Source organism: Sturnira hondurensis, unplaced genomic scaffold (assembly GCF_014824575.4).
Source record: "Sturnira hondurensis isolate 20B ecotype Veracruz unplaced genomic scaffold, ASM1482457v3 Scaffold0010448, whole genome shotgun sequence".
In the NCBI taxonomy this organism is placed as follows: domain Eukaryota; kingdom Metazoa; phylum Chordata; class Mammalia; order Chiroptera; family Phyllostomidae; genus Sturnira; species Sturnira hondurensis.
In genome coordinates, this window is record NW_028083079.1 from 5,115,896 (window position 1) to 5,132,822 (window position 16,927).

Below are 16,927 nucleotides of genomic sequence, written 5' to 3' on the forward strand. Positions count from 1 at the left end.
GTCTGTCCCACCTCTCATCTTCACAATCAACCTGTCTCTCCTGACAAGGACTCAGTACATGAGAAGTCCTTCCTCTCCTCCTCTCACATAAACACATACCTACTGAATATGCATTTTGCTTTTGCATAATTACAGGAATGCACGAAGTCTCAAGACGGAGCATGACTTTCTGGGTTGGACACCTCACAGATGATGTATTCATGGAGCTCTTTAGGATCCACTTCTCCAGGGCTCAGTGGGCTGTCTCCCTCACCCCAAGGAAATGTGACCAACGAATTCCCCTGTTGGTGATTCTAAGCCACAAGGTTCCCCTTCTTCAACTAACAGCCAAGAAACTAAGTGGAGTCTTGCCCATCTCTTTTGGGGAGAATGGTAGCAGTGCCATGTTAGAGAAATGTTAAGGCTGAGGAAGAGCTTAGGAAGAGGCTCCTTGCACGGAGGAGAAAAGAGAAACCACAAGGTCATGTCTACCCTTTTGAAAATTCATAAATTTTGTTTTTTATCATTTCCTTATGATTCTACTTCCTAGCTAGAACTGCGCTTTCTGTGTCCCCTACCCCACTTATTCTAGAAGAGCTTATCTGACTCCATACTGAAAGGCAGCTTTGAAGCCAGGTTTTATCAGTTACCAACAGTATGATTTCAGTAAAGCCATTTAACTTTTCTGAATCTCAGTTTCCTTGTCTGCAAAATGCGATTAACAACAGCACCTGTATAAAAATACAACGACACAATTCGCAGAAAGTGTTCCAACCAGTGCCTGGCAGTTAGTAAGTGCTGTGCGATGGGGAGGACAATGGTAATGAAGAATGTTGGTCCTGATGACGCCCACTCGTTCCCTGCTGGGAGCGTCTTTGCTCATATCGTCCCCCTACCCAGCCGGGTCCTGTGTGTCCTGTAGCAGCCAGCAGAGTCCGGTCCTCAAAGGCTATTTCCTTTTTCTATTCATCCCCAGAAGTGTTCATTGATCCTTTCTCTCTGCTCTAGTTGCTCACTTTATATAACTGTATGTTGGTGCTCATGATTTTTATTATACTTAATTGTTTCTGTGTCTTACTCATTGGGCTGTGAGCCTTTATCTGGCAAGAACCTTTAAAAGGCTATTTCTACCCATGGCTAGCAGTGTGATTTGGGGCAGTCACGTCCTCTCCCTGGGTCTCAGATTTTTATTCCTACCTTTTAAAAATGTGGCAAGGACATAGACATTGTGCCAAGTGTAAAGTTACAATAAGCATGGATAGATATGGTATCTTATTTGTTTACTCTCCCAACTAAACTTGGAAAGAAAGTAAAGCTAAAAAAAAAAATAAGAAAATCAAACAAAGAGATGGAAATTTCCTGCTCAGCTGAATGTTTCTTTCTGTTGCCCAACTGCACCACTTTATTATGAGTAGCTACAGAAATCTGTCTGGCCCCGCAAGCCCCAGCTGTCAGCGGCCAAGGAGTGAGGCACGTGCGTGGAGGAGTGGCTGTCAGAAGCTGTGGCCTGAAGTTTTGTTCAGAGCCTCAGACAAAGCCGTACGTGGTGAGTGCAGAAATGTCACAGCTGCAGCTGCCAACACTGTCTGCCAGGCCCACCTGAGTGGCAAGCAGGGGGTGGAGGCGACTGTTCAGAGATCCTGGTGGGGAGCTACGACACGCTGAAATCGCAGCATGTCACCCATACAAACCTTCCACATGGCTTCTGTTGTAAGTGGGTGCAGGGCGGGAGCTTGTTAAGAGAACGCTTGGCTGTTAGACTGTTTGCCAGGTAACACGATTCAGAACACTGCAGCTTTCCAAAGTGGAAGGAAGCTATGCACAAAGCAGCAGTGTACACATGTGTGTCTGTGTGTGCAAGAGCGTGAGACCTTGGCCTACAGTCCTAGAATTTGCTGAAATCTAAAAGATTCAATCCAGTGCTTCCCAAGTGGTTGCCCTTTTGTGACTCAAGGGACATCTTTCATTGTCATGACTGAGGGGGTGTTATTTACATCAAGTGGGTAGAGGCTAGGAATGCCACTAACCCCCCTTCAAATGAGAGGACAGCTCCCCACAACAAAAAGTACTGGACCCAAATGGCAATGGTACAAAAATTAAACCTTGCTTTTATTCAACCTTTTTTTTTACAAGATATGACCTCAGAGGCCAATTGTACTAGACTTCTATCTTTTGCCTCCTGATTTTGTTTTGACAGGTCTCAACAACACAGTGGGCATATAGAGCCATGTTTGAACCTTCTCTGTTGTTGAGGTCTACGCTAAAACCTACACTTAGGCAAGTAGAGATAAGCGCTTCAGGGAAGAAGTCTGAATGTATATATCTGCTGACTTAGAAAATTACGATAATCCACAGAACACTAATAATGAAAACAGAAGTTTCTATGAGGTGAATTTTAATGGACATGGATGTTTTGTTGGGCAAGAACAAGAGCCAGTGGATATGTTACCTCCATGTGGTCATATTATGATAGACACTGTGATTCCCACTTAGTAAATAAGCCCATATTAGCGCCAACTGTACTAGACACTCGGGATGATTTAAAAGTCACGTGACTGGTATTTATTGAGCATCTACTATGTACTTGGATCTCATGTCTGTTGTCTTGGTAGTCATCAAAGAAACCAGTATAGAGTAGATGTTAATAGAGATGACCCCAGCTATCTCATTCACAGATGGGCACCTTGGGACTTAAAGACATTGAGTAATTCTCCCAAGCTCACAACTCTGAAGTATTAGATTCAAGATTCTAACCCAAAGTTCTCATCACAAATAATTTCAACTATATCCCCACTGTTATCCCACCCCAGCTGAAATTAGGTCCTACCCTCCATAGGTTCAATATATCGTGGGGAGTCACACCCATCCGTGAGGAGTTCTAATATGAAATATGCTGTCATAAATACTACAACAAAAGGAAAAAATCCACTGGGGGGGGGGGGTGGAATAAAGGCCAGGGATAAAGTTTTCAGCCCAAATATCTAAAAGTAAATTCAACAGAAACCTTGAGCATGGCCTTAAACAGCATAGAAGGTTTTATTAAGGAGAGATGAGGTAAAGAAAATTCCAGCACAGCAAGTGGCATAAAACAAGTCTAGAGGAAGGAAGAGGGTAGCGTGAGACATGTGTGCCCAGGGTAGGACACAGGGTAGCAAAGATTTTGGTGGGAATAAGCACCTCTGAGATGTTTGATCATCTACATTTCTTTCTCTCTCATCAAGCAAGAATGCTGTATTTCATTTTGGTGTTATATGCTAAGGACAAAGCACTGGGGATGGTCAATAAATTCATTTATTCATCCATTAACATATTTAGCTGGAAATGAAATAGCAAACAGAGCAGCCAGGGCCCTCTGGGAGCTTCTTTGCTATTGGGTCCGGAGGAATAAACAAATGAGAAGTAATCCATGATAGTGAGGAGCGCTCTAAAGAAAATCAAAGCAGGGAAGAGAGGACTGAGAGAAAAGGTGCTGCTTTACACATGAGGTGTTCAGGAAAAGCTTCTCTGAGTAAGTGGGTTTTCATCAGAGACCCTTAAGGGCATGAAGGTGTGGGTGGTGCAAGTGCCTGGGGCAGCGGGGTGGGGGGCAGGGTGGGGCGATGTCAGTGAAAGGAAGGGAGAGAGGGGGTCAGCACGGGTTTGCCTTGGATATAGTCACAGGTCAAGATGCATTTCATTCTCCTGCAAGGAGCTTACAGATTAGTTGCTGTGGAAGTTTAGTCTGAGGAAGGAATCATGCAGTAAATGAACATTTGCTATGACCCGGAAAGTCAGTTTAAGAAAGGAATCAGGAGACTTTTACCAAGATGGAGGCGTAGGTGGAAACACTGTGCCCTCTCCCACAACCACGTTTAAAGACAACAAACAACAAAGGTTCAGTAAACAAAACTGCAGCCAAAACACAGAAAATTGAACTATACAGAAGCCCAACAACAACGAACCGTTCAACTGGACCAGTAAGAGGGGCGGAGCCAGCAGCAGAGCCGGGTAGGGCAGGAAAGATCTCCCTACACAGGCGCCCAGGTGCCCAGGCACTGTGGATGGATCACAGGTATGGGGTGGCAACAGGCGGACCCGGTGAGGGTGCAGGGTGGCTGGCTGACTGCAGTCACACATTCTCGTGCAGATAAACCAGTGAAGGAGGGAGCAGTGAGACAGACCGTTCAGGCCCCAGTGGCGTAGGGAAACAGCAGAGGGCACTGCCATTGCTCCTCTTTGGCCCTGCCCCCACGTACAGTGTCACAACCCAGAGACTGAGTTGCCCCACCCTGGTGAACACCTAGGGCTCCGCTCCTCATATGTAACAGGCACGAAGAGTCCAAAATATGGCTCAAGAACTCAAAGCCCCAGAGCCAATAACTCTAAGCAACCAAGAAAAAGCAAACCTCTCAGATGCACAGTTCAAAATACTGGTGATCAGGATGCTCACAGAACTGGTTGATTTTAGCCACAAATTAGAGGAACATATGAAGGCTAAACTAATTGAAATGAAGGGAAATGCACAGGAAACCAATAGTGATGGAAAGGAAACTGGGACTCAAATCAAGGGAGTGGACCAGAAGGAAGAAAAAATGGCCAAACAGAAAAATATGAAGTAACAATAATTCAAAAAAATCAGGAGAGGCTTAGGAACCTCCAGGACATCTTTAAACATTCCAACATCCAATTATAGGGGTGCCAGAAGGAGAAAAGGAACAGCCACGAGTGGAAAACTTATTCGAACAAATAATAAAGGAGAACTTCCCCAGTCTGGCAAAGGAAATAGACTTCCAGGAAATCCAGGAAGCTCAGAGAGTCCCAAAGAAGTTGGACCCAAGAAGGAACACACCAAGGCACATCATAATTACATTAGCCAAGATTAAAATGAAGGAGAGAATCCTAGAAGCAGCAAGAGATAAGGGGACAGTCACNATAAAAAAAAATGAAGTAGAGAATCCTAGAAGCAGCAAGAGATAAGGGGACAGTCATCTACAAAGCAGTTCCCATCAGACTGTCAGCGGATTTCTCAAAAGAGACCTTACAGGCAAGAAGGAGCTGGAAAAAAGTATTCCAAGTCATGAAATCCAAAGACCTACATCCAAGATTGCTCTATCCAGCAAAGCTTTCATTTAGAATGGAAGGACAGATAAAGTGCTTCTCAGATAAGATCAAATTCAAAAAGTTCATCATCACCAAGCCTTTATTATATGAAACGTTAAAGGGATTTATCTAAGAAAAAGAAGATAAAAAATATGGACAGTGAAAGGACAGCAAACTCACAGTTATTAACAACCACACCTAAAACAAAAGCAAACCAAGAGGACAGCTAGATCAGGAGCGGAACCATAGAAATGAAGATCACATGGAGGGTTAGCAACAGGGGAGTGGGAGGAGGAGAAGGGGGGAGAAGGTACAGAGAATAAGTAGAATAGACAGTAGATAGAAAATAAATAGGGGGGAGGGCAAGAATAGTATAGGAAATATAGAATCTAAAGAACTTGAGACACATGGACATAAACTAAAGGGAGGGAATGGTGGGGGAGGGATGTGCAGGGTGGAGGGGAATGAAGGGGGGAATCGAACGACTGTAATGACATAATCAATAAAATATAAAAAATAAAAAATAAAGGAATCACGCATTAAATGAGTACTTACTGTATACCCTGAACCACTCTAGCTGCTTTATCCATGGGACTGCCTCTCGGTATCATGAGAGATTATGTCTTCCATTTGATACAAGGAGGAGGGGAACCGAGGTTCAGAAAGTTTGAGGTCCAACAGAACAGAGCTGGCAAATGACAGAGTTAGTAACGGAGTCTGTGTTGTCCAACTTGGGAGCCACGGACCACACGTGGCTCTCAAGCACTTGAAATGTGACTACTCCAAATCAAGGCTCTGAGTTTAAAATACTCACCCACCAGATCACAAAGACTGAGTCGGAGTCACAGAATGTAAAATATCTCCCTAATATTTTATACTGGTGATATGTTGAAACATTACTATTTTGTATATATTGCATTAAACAAAATATATTATTGGAATTCATTTTACCTGTTTACTTTTTTATTGTTTTAACGTGGCTACTAAAACTTTAAAATTACATGCGTATATGCTATTCTATTTTTATAGGACAGTGCAGGGCGAGAATGTTCTGTGGCGGTGCCTGAGGAGGCCACTCCTCCATCTCCACATTTTTACCCCCATTTGGAGGACTGAATTCACTCTCCTACACTGAATAGTGAAGGAGTGATGAACCACTGTGCCACTTTTTTCCTCCCTTCAAAATTCCTTCCTTCAAAATCAATCAACAAACAGACATTAAATACATTGCAAACAAAAACTTCCATAGTCAAGGGCCGCATCTCCCAACTGCAATCCTACAGACAGCCCTGCCATGCATTTCAGAACTATTGTATTCCCAATGTGCATAAAGAGAACTTCTTTCCCCCAGGATAGAGCCTGTAAAAGGGGGGCCAGTTCTATTCCCAGTGCTCCCTTGACCCCCGCGACCTTCTGTCAGTCCCAGGCTCTCGGTTGCAGGTGCTCTGGTAGACATGGAGCAGCAGAAAGGGATGTAGAATGGAGCGCATGTGGGGTGCCCTTGGCTGAACTGTGCTATATATAAGCCTGCAAAGTTATTAAGGGAATCAGGCTCATCCCACACAGAGCACTTTCTCTAATTGTTGGCATTGTAAATCATTTACATCCGAGCAGCACACAGAAGAAATGAGAGAGAAGGGCCTTCCACAGCTTTATCACCAAGCTCTTCCGCCAGTTCTGTCTGCACTGCAGAACCACGGACCACATTTTGGGCTGAAAGAGGTAAAGAATGCCTACTGTGCTCCCCACCTTCAGGGTCCCTACAGTGGGTCACCAGATCTGAGGCCACCCACAGTGCCTGCCTCTTGAGCCTGGGTCAACCTGATGATCTCACCCAGGCTTTGACTTTGAAACCCGGATCTCCAGCTCAGACTTCTTGCCAGAGATACAACCTCCACAGCTGGGTGACCCTGAGCACTCAGTTTCCTCATCTGCACAAGGCAGGCAATAACAGGAGGATGAGTGGTACCTCTCAGGGTTCAAAGAAGGATTACATAGAATTTTTAATACAACTATTTTAGTCTTGTTTTCACCTGAAGCCCAAGACAATAGGAATTATATTCTAAAGAGAGGTGGGCGACCACTATTCAGGATTTCCAAAAAGGTAGCCAAAAAAGGCTTTCTGGTATTCCCAACCCTTCAGTCACATGACAGCACATTGAGTTAGCTCATGAATGAAGTCTGAGTGAGAACAGACTGTGTGCTGTGCCTCTTCCTGCCCAATCCCAAACTACTCAGGGGCAGAGTCAGGTAGGAGCCCCTCACCCTGAGCTTCCACCAGACCACTTAAAGAACATGATAAATGTCCCCAGGAGGTTGGGGGAACATGGCATATTAGTATCTGACTCATACCAGAGAAATCTAAAAAAAGGATTCTAAAGGAAATCTAAAAAGGGGCCGGCTAAAACCGGGTGGCTGAGGAGGGACTTCCATTTGGGAAGTAACTTCTTGGCCCATGTGCAAGAGAAACATCCCCCCATAAATGACAGCAAGAGAAAGCCAGGAAAGGTTCCCCTAGATCCTGACCTGGAGCGAAAGAGGATCCCTGCAAAAGGAAATGGAAATTGCCTTGCAATTTACCACTGACCCAGAGAGAACTGGTCAGTGAAGAGCTGAAAAAAAGATGTATTTCCCTTCATCAAAGGAACCACAGGTGACAGATTCCAGAGGAAAAGAGAAGCCCCAGATACCCCAAATTACTGCAGGTGACACACATTAGCACTGAACACCTGCCCAGCCCCTGGAGCACTGATGCTAAGTTGAAGACAAAGTACTAGTCAAGGAAGAATCCTGCTAACTCCTTGCCTCTCCATCTTGAGAAAACTCTGTACCCTGAAGAAGTCAAGATCAAAGTCAGTGACATGGAGGAGATATGGCAAAATCATAAGTTGGGGAAAGAGAGAAGAATATGGAAGAATACTGAGATTTCCACTTTAAATAAAAATTGAGTTGGTAGAATATACTTAGTTGGACACATTAATGGCTAAATCAAGGCTAAGGGTGAGGAATAGATGTGAACAGAAAAATGCTGAATGTAATTTGAAAACACTGTTTGGTCTTAAGTTTTACCCAAATGTCAGGGATACCTGATCCAAGAATAAGTTTAAACAGTGGGAAACAGAACCAGGATTTTTTTCCTCATCTTATTCTATGAATCCTGTTTAGTCAAAGTCCAGACGTCACATGTTAAAATACTGAACTCAGTGCTCACCCAGCTCAATGTAAAAGTTCAATTAGAAAGTATTAATCAGGGCACACAGAGCGGGAAACAAAATGAGAACATCTAGTGTACATGTTGATTACCTACTTTTAACACTTAGCCTAAATATCAGACAGCCACAAGTCACAAAACACACTAGCGTGAAGAATGGGAGTCCTACAGTTTAAGGAGGTTGGGCTTCATCACTCCTTCACTTTCAGTGTATCCCAGTGCCTTGATGCTTACCTGTGCCTAGAGATAAAAAGTTTAGGATTATATTATCTGACTTTAACTAAACTAACTCTTGAAAAAATCGAGTCATTTTATTAGAATTTACAATCACCAAGATCCGGAAATAGTCCAAGTGCCCATCAGTAGATGAGTGAATACAAAAGCTGGTGTACGTTTATGCGATGGAATACTGCACAGCTGTAAAAAAGGGAAATCTTACCTTTTGCAACAGCATGGATGGGCCTAGAGATTATTATGCTCAGTGAAATAAGCCAGTCAGCGAAAGACAAGTACAATATAAATTTACTTATATGTGGAATCTAATGAACAAAATAAACTGATGAACAAAATACAAACAAATAAAGAAAGTGTGGATGACAGTAATAATGATTCAAGCCAACATGAACACAAAAATAATGGAGAAATAGCAAGTTTACAAGACTGAACCAAAATAATGATGATTTCATTATATACGTCAAGAACTGGCCGAAACAATTCAAGATGATCAAGACTACTAATTAAAATATGTAATTATTAATGCTGATCCTTGCTGTAAATAAACACTGAGCACTGGGGAATTGTGATATTAACTAGTGAAGGTAATGTGTGTAAATGATTCATGTGCAGACATTCATAGAGAAGTATAAAGTCAAATTTTTTACCGAATGTTATGTGTGCGACTGCAAAAGAGGTCTAGAAACGATTGGCGTGTTCATTTTACTTTGTATATTTTATGTGATTATTTTCAACCACATAATCAATATGTCTAAGAAACCCCACAGGCTTCTCAAACTCAAATTACCTCAAACTAAAGCCATCATGGTTCTCCCAAACTTCCCCTTCTCCTGGTATTCTCCATTCAAGTGAACCACGCAGTCTCCCAAATCATATCCGTGAGAAGCCTGGGGCTTTCCCTAAATTCCTCCTCCACCCTATTAAACAGTGTCCTCTCCCACCATTCCAACCACCACCACCACCACCACCAGCTCCATCCTGCCAGTTCTCTTTGTTTTCCTATTCACCCACTTCTTACAACTTTATCCTTCTCCTGTCTTCTATAAACCTAAGTGTAATCCTGCATTTCCTTCCCCCCACCCTTGGACACGCTACCTTAGAAACATATTTTTTTCTAAGCCCATTTCCTCTTGATATGCCAATCAAGACATGGCTCTCTCTCACTTGGATTATCACTGTCATCTCCCTACTGGTCTTCCCTGCTCCGTGTATCTCTGCCACCTCCATCCTAAGCCCCCCACTGGTCGCCACAGCAATTACTCTAAATACAGACCTGACCATGGCACTTCCCTACTTAAACAGACTCAACAATTCCCTGTTGGCTGCCCTACCTCTGAGTCTTGCATTCATCAGCATCTATGAGCTGGATCCTTTGTACACTCCCCTTTTCCTACTTCTGCTCTTCCACTTTCTATCCTCAGTTCGCCTTACTCTCTGCCCAGTTGCACTGACTGAACACACTATAAACTCTATGCCTCATTGTTTTTGCTTATATGGTTCCCCCTTCTTGCAATGCCCACCCCCATTTCCCAACTTTATCATAGGCTACTACTACTTCACATTATATTTTAAATGCATTACTAGGAGTGGGTGAAAGACGACTGTGCACCTAGCATGCGCTAGATACCATGCCAGACTTTCTCATGCCCATGACATTAAAGAAATGGACAGAGCAATTCTATGAGCTAAACAGCATTGCTTCTATTTTGCAAATGATAAGACAGATTCTTCTCAAAAACCTGGTTATTTTTCCAATGCCTTATTATCTTAAAATAACAGAATTAAACCTCAACCTAAGCCAATTCTAACAAAGTTTTATGACTCAGTGCTTTAATATAATAAACTAAGAGACCACATCATCCTTAGTTGTAGATTTTTTATTTGACAATCATGAAGAAGCACAAGTTAACTGTAAAGATGTCAACAAAGAAAATGATTGACAAGTCAAATTGAGGTGTGAAACTTCTGGAAATGTTGAATTTAGAGAAGGCCATGGCAATCTTGAAAGAAAACTGAAATATGTGGAATACTTATTTTTGTGATTTCAGGATGGGATCCTAAATACTATATATATATGTTTGTAATTAATAATATATCTATAAGTTATGTATAGTATCGTTTTCTTCATAAATATTTTATTTGGAACCACATTTAGAAATGCAAAGCTCTACTTTCAGGGAAACTGCCTTTTAAGCTTTCCCTCAAAATTATCAGCAGTCTTTGCAGGAGACCTTTCAAAAAGGAAAGGAAATTAACACTTTGGAATGTCTTTTCTGGGTCAGTTTGATAAAATTCAACAAATATTTGTTGAGTTTCTACTATTTTAATTAGTTCTCAGAGTCCAGAGTAGGAGATTGACAAAGAAGAAGGTAATTCAAATATAACATAACAGGACAGAGACAGGGCATAGCCCGCACTCTGCGGAGCATGAGGCTCCGAGCTGGGCTCCCTGAGAAGGCTTCCTGGAGACAGCATCCAGGAAAGGGCTTAGAACCTGAAGAATCCTGTGTGGTGACAAAATGTGGACCCTCTATTTCAGGCCAGGACCAAAACATGTGAACAGAATGGAGGAGTGCGGTATAAATATAATATCTATAAATATTTCAAAGTTACTGCAGTGGGAATTTTGAAGAAGAGGGGGACAGGAGATGGTGCAAAAGAGCTAAATGGGGCAATTTCTCTTATAATTGTATCATTATGCATGACTGGTAGTATCTTGAAGAGACAGATTCTTCTCCCTTTGCTGCCCCCCCCCCCCATGTATGTGTGTGCCCAGAATCTGGAACCAGACCTATGGTAGGAACCAAATCAGTATTCATTAAATTAATGAACTCAATGAATCAAGAGCTAGGATTAACCCTGTGAGATCCCAGGGATCCACTGATGGCTTTTAAAGAGAGGAGTTCTACATTTGAGTTTCATTTTAGATGCATTACTCTAACTGTAAGAGTAGTGGATAGATTTAAGAGGGACAAGGATAAAATGGAGGAGGCTATCACAGTAGTTTAGGCTAGATATGGCTTGAGCAAGGTATCTTACTTTTGACAGAAAGTGAAAAAAAATGGAGGCAAAATTAGCAAGACTTGATGACTGCGTGGGTGGGGGGATAAAAGAAAGACACTACGATGAGTACTAGATCTGGTTTGATAATTAGACTAACGATGGTGTCATTCATGTTAATAAACAGTAATAATAAATAATTGGTTTAGAATGAATGATGACAAGTTCCCTCTTGGATCTGTTAAGGTTGAGGTTTCCGTTGAATATTTAAGTCAGAATTTCCAGTAGACTAGAAAATCCTTGAGTTCAGATCAAAAGAGAGGCCAAACTAGAGGCAGAGATTTGTAAATCAATTTGAACTAGTGATTCTTCGAGCTCTGGAAGTGGCTGAGAACACTCAGTGAATACAGGTGAGACCAGAGTAATGGAAACAAACACGGAGCCGTGCTCATATTCAGGAAGAATAAAAAGGGAAAGAATCCCATCAAGTAGAATAAGAAACGATTGTAAGGCAGGGAGGAGAAGAATCATGACATTACAATATCAACAAAACCAGAAGAGCAGAAACATTTATGAAGAGGAGGGCCCCAAGTTTCAGGAAACTACAGAGCGGTACAACATGTAAGGATTCAAAATACCTCTTGCACATAAGAATCCAGAGGTGGCTGCCAGTGATCGATGCCTTAACTGGAACTGAAGATTTAGTGACAGAGATGAGGGCATGAATGGGGCACGGATACATGGAAGCATAGGGTGTAGAGTATTTGGCAAAGAAACATATCCAAAAAGCAGAAGTCAGTGCTTCCTTTCTCTCCATGAGAAAAGAAAGCACAAAGTCCACAAGGAATTTTTCCTTCATAGAAGGATGAGGACGTTTGTAATCTCAGAGAACAGGTACAGAATTAAAGAAGAAAACTGTGAGAGAGAAAGGAAATTGGTACTGATGGAAAGAACAGCCTGGGGTCTGGGATTGGGATGGAATACCAAACTCTGTACCAGCCATTAGGAAATCAAATAAAAATAAGAATGTGTCCATAGATTTAGAGAGCCATAAACTGGCAAGAGGAGAAATCCTTATCCCCCAAACTACAAAATAATAGATTGAGTTCTATTGGAGACTTAAAGTGTTGTTGGAACAAAGGAGGGGGAAAGTAATTCAAACAGAGCCAGTTCAAGAAGATTTCTCAAGGGCATTGAGATTTTACTTGGATTCTAATGGCTCAGTAGTGATTTCTAGCTAAAGAGGGAAAAAAGGACTTGATAGATGGCATTTCAGGTAGTGGGATAAGATACAGCAAAATGTATCGAAACATGCAAACTCACGGATTATGTGCAAATCAGCAAATTAGTAGCTGCATGGAACACAGAAATGAGTAAGAAAAGGACTCTGCCTACAGAGGTATGCTGAAGAGCCAGGAGTTAGAATGGATGCCACAGACAGGAACTGGCACTACACCGGTGCTCAAAATATAATTGTTCCATAAGTAAACCGTGTTATACTGAGTTAATGGCTCTCAATTCTTCCCTGTGGCCAACCTAGTCTTAATATTCAGTGTATCAAATACATAAAACACTTAACTTTCCATCTGTAAATTTCAACATTTACTCGTGAAAAACTCTGACCCTTGGTTTGGTGCTTCTAACAGGTCACTAATGGAAAGAGCTGAAAGGTTCCTTGTGGGTGCACTTGGATAGAGGCTCCTTGGGCTCTGCTAGTTTTGTGAAATGGGTTCACTCCTTCTTGCAGTGCTTTTCGAATGATGAACTCCGAGGACTACTACAACTGCTGCTTGTGCACGACAGTCATGGCATCCAAAGCAGAAGGCAGGGGACACATCTGAGTATGTAAGCAGGTGCTAGGTTGGCAATCACAGTTTTAGAAAAATAGGCTGTGCCTGGAGACTCTAAGTGCCCTCGCTCACCTGCACTCTCTCAAGGCATGCTCAGTCCATCCTTGCATTCCAGAGGGATTTCAGGCTGCAAAGGGACTCAGCTCCCATTTGATCTCAGAGCCACTTTTAACATTCGCAGGGATTTATACCTCTCATTCCCCCCAAAAAATGTGAAAATTAACATGCAGCAAGGTAACACCAGTGAATTATTTAAATAAAACACACATAATTTACTTAGTCCTCAAGGCAGGCCTTTGAAGAAGGTATGATCATTACTCCCATTGACTGGGAGAGGAGACAGGGACCAAAAAAGTTCAGTAACTTCCCAGTGCTCTCACAGCTACACTGTGATTTTGTTTTGTTTTCAAACCTTAATCTATTATGATTTGGGTTCTCTGTTACTACCAACACACGGCAATTTTTCAACACACACCTGCAAACCTCTGTAAAATTTGCTCAGCTAATGTTACTTCATCGTCCTTCTGTGGTTCTTGTTTTGGGGTGTTCCCGCTGCCAGGAGTGTTCCTTGGGAAGCATGTGCACGGTCAAGTCTGTCTTCCTCTATCACCACGGTCCCTTGCCAACACTCTCTAAGCCCTCACAAATCTGAGGGCTGTCCCTCTCCCAGAGATGACCTTTGGTCCCATTAATGTGAGAAGCAACCAAAGAATCAAGAGATTGAGCACTGCCCCGCCTTTGGCACTCCCTCGACCACCTGGGTCAAAATCACTGGAGATGTTTCATAAATATTTAACCTTCTGGATGCTTCACGAAACCTACCGAATTGCAACCTCCAGTGAGAAAGGTATAGGGATCAGTACCTGAAATAAATATTCCAGGTGACTATTATGTACACCAACGTCACATCCTCCTGTAAGATCCACGGCCTTGGTAGGGGAGGAAGACGGGCGGGGTCATCTGAAGCCATTGCCTAAACTCTAAGAAATGCCTCACAATTCCTGGAATGTCAAATATCATAATAAGCTAGCACCAAGGTCTTTCCCATTACCCTTCAAATCCCAAAGAAAACCTCATTCCAGTGACTAATTTTGAGAACGCTCCATCACCCCTCAGAGCATCTGTTTTCTTATCTGTGTTACTAGATTTGGAAACTTGAATCAATAATACTAGCCGTCATTTTTGAGTCCTTACTGCAATAATGATCATGATGAACCCAAGTAATGAATATTTAGCATGTGACAGAACTGTGTCAAGAATTTGACAATATTTCAGTTAACTTTCACAATTACCTATGAAATAAGTGCAATGGCAATGTAATGGCTCCCAATCCTTACCGTCTCCTATAATCAGGCACTTCGTTGTGCTGTTTTCCAGCTCTTCTACTAAACAGATGAAGCCTATTCCCCGTCCCTTACATTTAGGCTCATCATTGTAACTCCCTTTGGTCATGAGAATGAAACAGAAGTGATGATGTGCCACTACTAAGCCTCAAGAGAGGTTGTGGGTTTCTGCTTCACCTCTTGTGCTTCTGCTAATGCCCAAGAAGGATGTGACTGGTGTTTCAGAAGGAGGATGAAAAACATGCCTCAGTCAACCAAGCTTAGAGCAGAGCCCCCAGCTGAACTTCAGAAGCAAGAACAGCCCAGCTGAGATCAGTGAGGCTGGATTAGACCAGCTGGCCCCCAGCTGAGTCGCAGATGCAGGAGCTGTGATAATAAATGCCAGTTTTTTTAAAGCCGCTGAATGGGTAGTGATGGTGGTGGGAGGGTAGCTAACAGACACACTCTCCCCGTTTGGTAGTAAGGCAATTGGGTCAGTGAAGTTTAATAATTTGTTCAAAGTCTCATCATGAACAGTTAAGAGTCAAAGTTGAAATTTGATTCTAGGTCTCTCCAAAGTCCAGGCTCTTAACCACCACACTGCACTGACAGCTACTGGGCTAGGAACTCCGGTCCCCAAACCAGGTATCTTGAAGCCTGTGAGTCCCAAGCAGTCCCTGCTTGTAAAATACATTTTCTTGCCCTAGCCAAAGTAGCTCAGTTGGTTGGGCATCATCCTGCACACTGAAAGGTTGGATTCCTGGTTAGGGCACATGCTTGGACTGCGTTCGGTCCCCAGTCTGTGCACATGGAGGAGACAACGGATGGATGTTTCTCACCCTCTCTTTCTTCTTCCCTGCCCCCTCTTTCTGCAATCAATAAAAAGAAAAAGAAATTCTTCTTTCTCCTTCCCTTCCCTTCCCTTCCCTCTGGAATCAATAAAAAGAAAGAAAAAATGCTAAATGCATTTTTTCCTCGAGACTTCATCAAGAATTCTGATGAGGTCCTAGATTCGGTAGTCTTGCAACACTACCAGGTGATTTTACTGCATTTGTGGGGATGACCGGTCCCTGCTGGGAATAGAAGAGGAGGGCCCCTCCTAGAAGAGGAGGTCACTGAGGTTCACTGGGGTTCTCTCCTTGCAGGCTGTGAGTGTGCAGCGTAACCTAATCCATCTGTGCATGCGAAAGGAGGCTGCAGGTTTTAAACCAGAAAGGAACATTGTGTTTCTTTGGGAGTTTGAGGAAAGAAGAAAAAAAATGCACCTTTTGGATGAAAGGGCCCTTAATCTTCAAAACACAAACCATTTTTCCATACCAAAGCCCCTTCAAGCCTAGGAAGTCTGCTGAGGCCTCAAGTCAGGCAAACAGCTTGTGTTTTGCAGATTAAGGAGCCTGTGACCCAAAGGATTCATTTCTGTGAAACTTCCAAGAAAACCACTGGTCTCTTTCTAACCGATACACCCCCTGTCTGAGTCAGCTTTAAATGCAGGCCCAGAGGAGGGCTGGTTCCCTGCAGGGACAAGGGCCTAGCACACACTAGACATTTAGATGAAGGAGAGAACACCTAAAAGGGATTATTTGCCCCAAAACCGCACCGGCTTCCTTGCAGGGATGCCCCAAATGCTCACTATAGAATAAACACAACTTTGAAAAATTGAAAAGTGCCCATTCAAGGAATAGGCCTAAAAACACCAAGCAGCAGGAGTAGGCATACGTCTAGCACTCTAAAACCGTCCTGTGACCTCATCTGATTCCCTCATCTGATAGAAACAGCTCTATCCTGGGCAGGATGAGGAAACGGAGCCCTCACTCCATAGACAAGGAAACCAAGTTCCAGACAGTTGAAGTCCGAAGTCTAAGATTATGCAAACATGTCTCCGGACCCTTTTCAACTAGACAGCAGCTCCAGGGGAGTCAGCAAAGGCAAAGCCTGAAGCAGGGCTGTTTGTGAGGCTCTAGCAGGGAGGGTCATTAGGTGTACCTGACTCTGGACTAGGTTGGGTCTAAGTGCTAGGCCCAGGCTGACACCACTGCAGAAGCAAGATGAGGTACCTGCTAACCCCATGTCTCCGGAACTGGGGGTCTGTACTTATCAAAATCAGGAAGGTGGGCTTGGGTGATTTCTTCCAAATTTAACGCTATTTCAGGTTATAGTTCTATGTGGGTGAAATAAAGAAGAAACTTACATTATTCAAGAGAGAAGAGAGGGAAGGAAGAGAGAAGCACTGAGGCAGAGAAAGAAGAGGAAAG

At 43.0% G+C, this 16,927-nt stretch overlaps 1 protein-coding gene across 2 annotated transcripts in view; it reads right to left on the reverse strand.

Annotated features, from left to right (window-relative positions):
- Positions 1-16,927, reverse strand: part of BRINP1 (BMP/retinoic acid inducible neural specific 1) — a 381,254-nt gene that overhangs the window by 124,045 nt on the left and 240,282 nt on the right. The gene's annotated exons all lie outside the window — the stretch shown is intronic.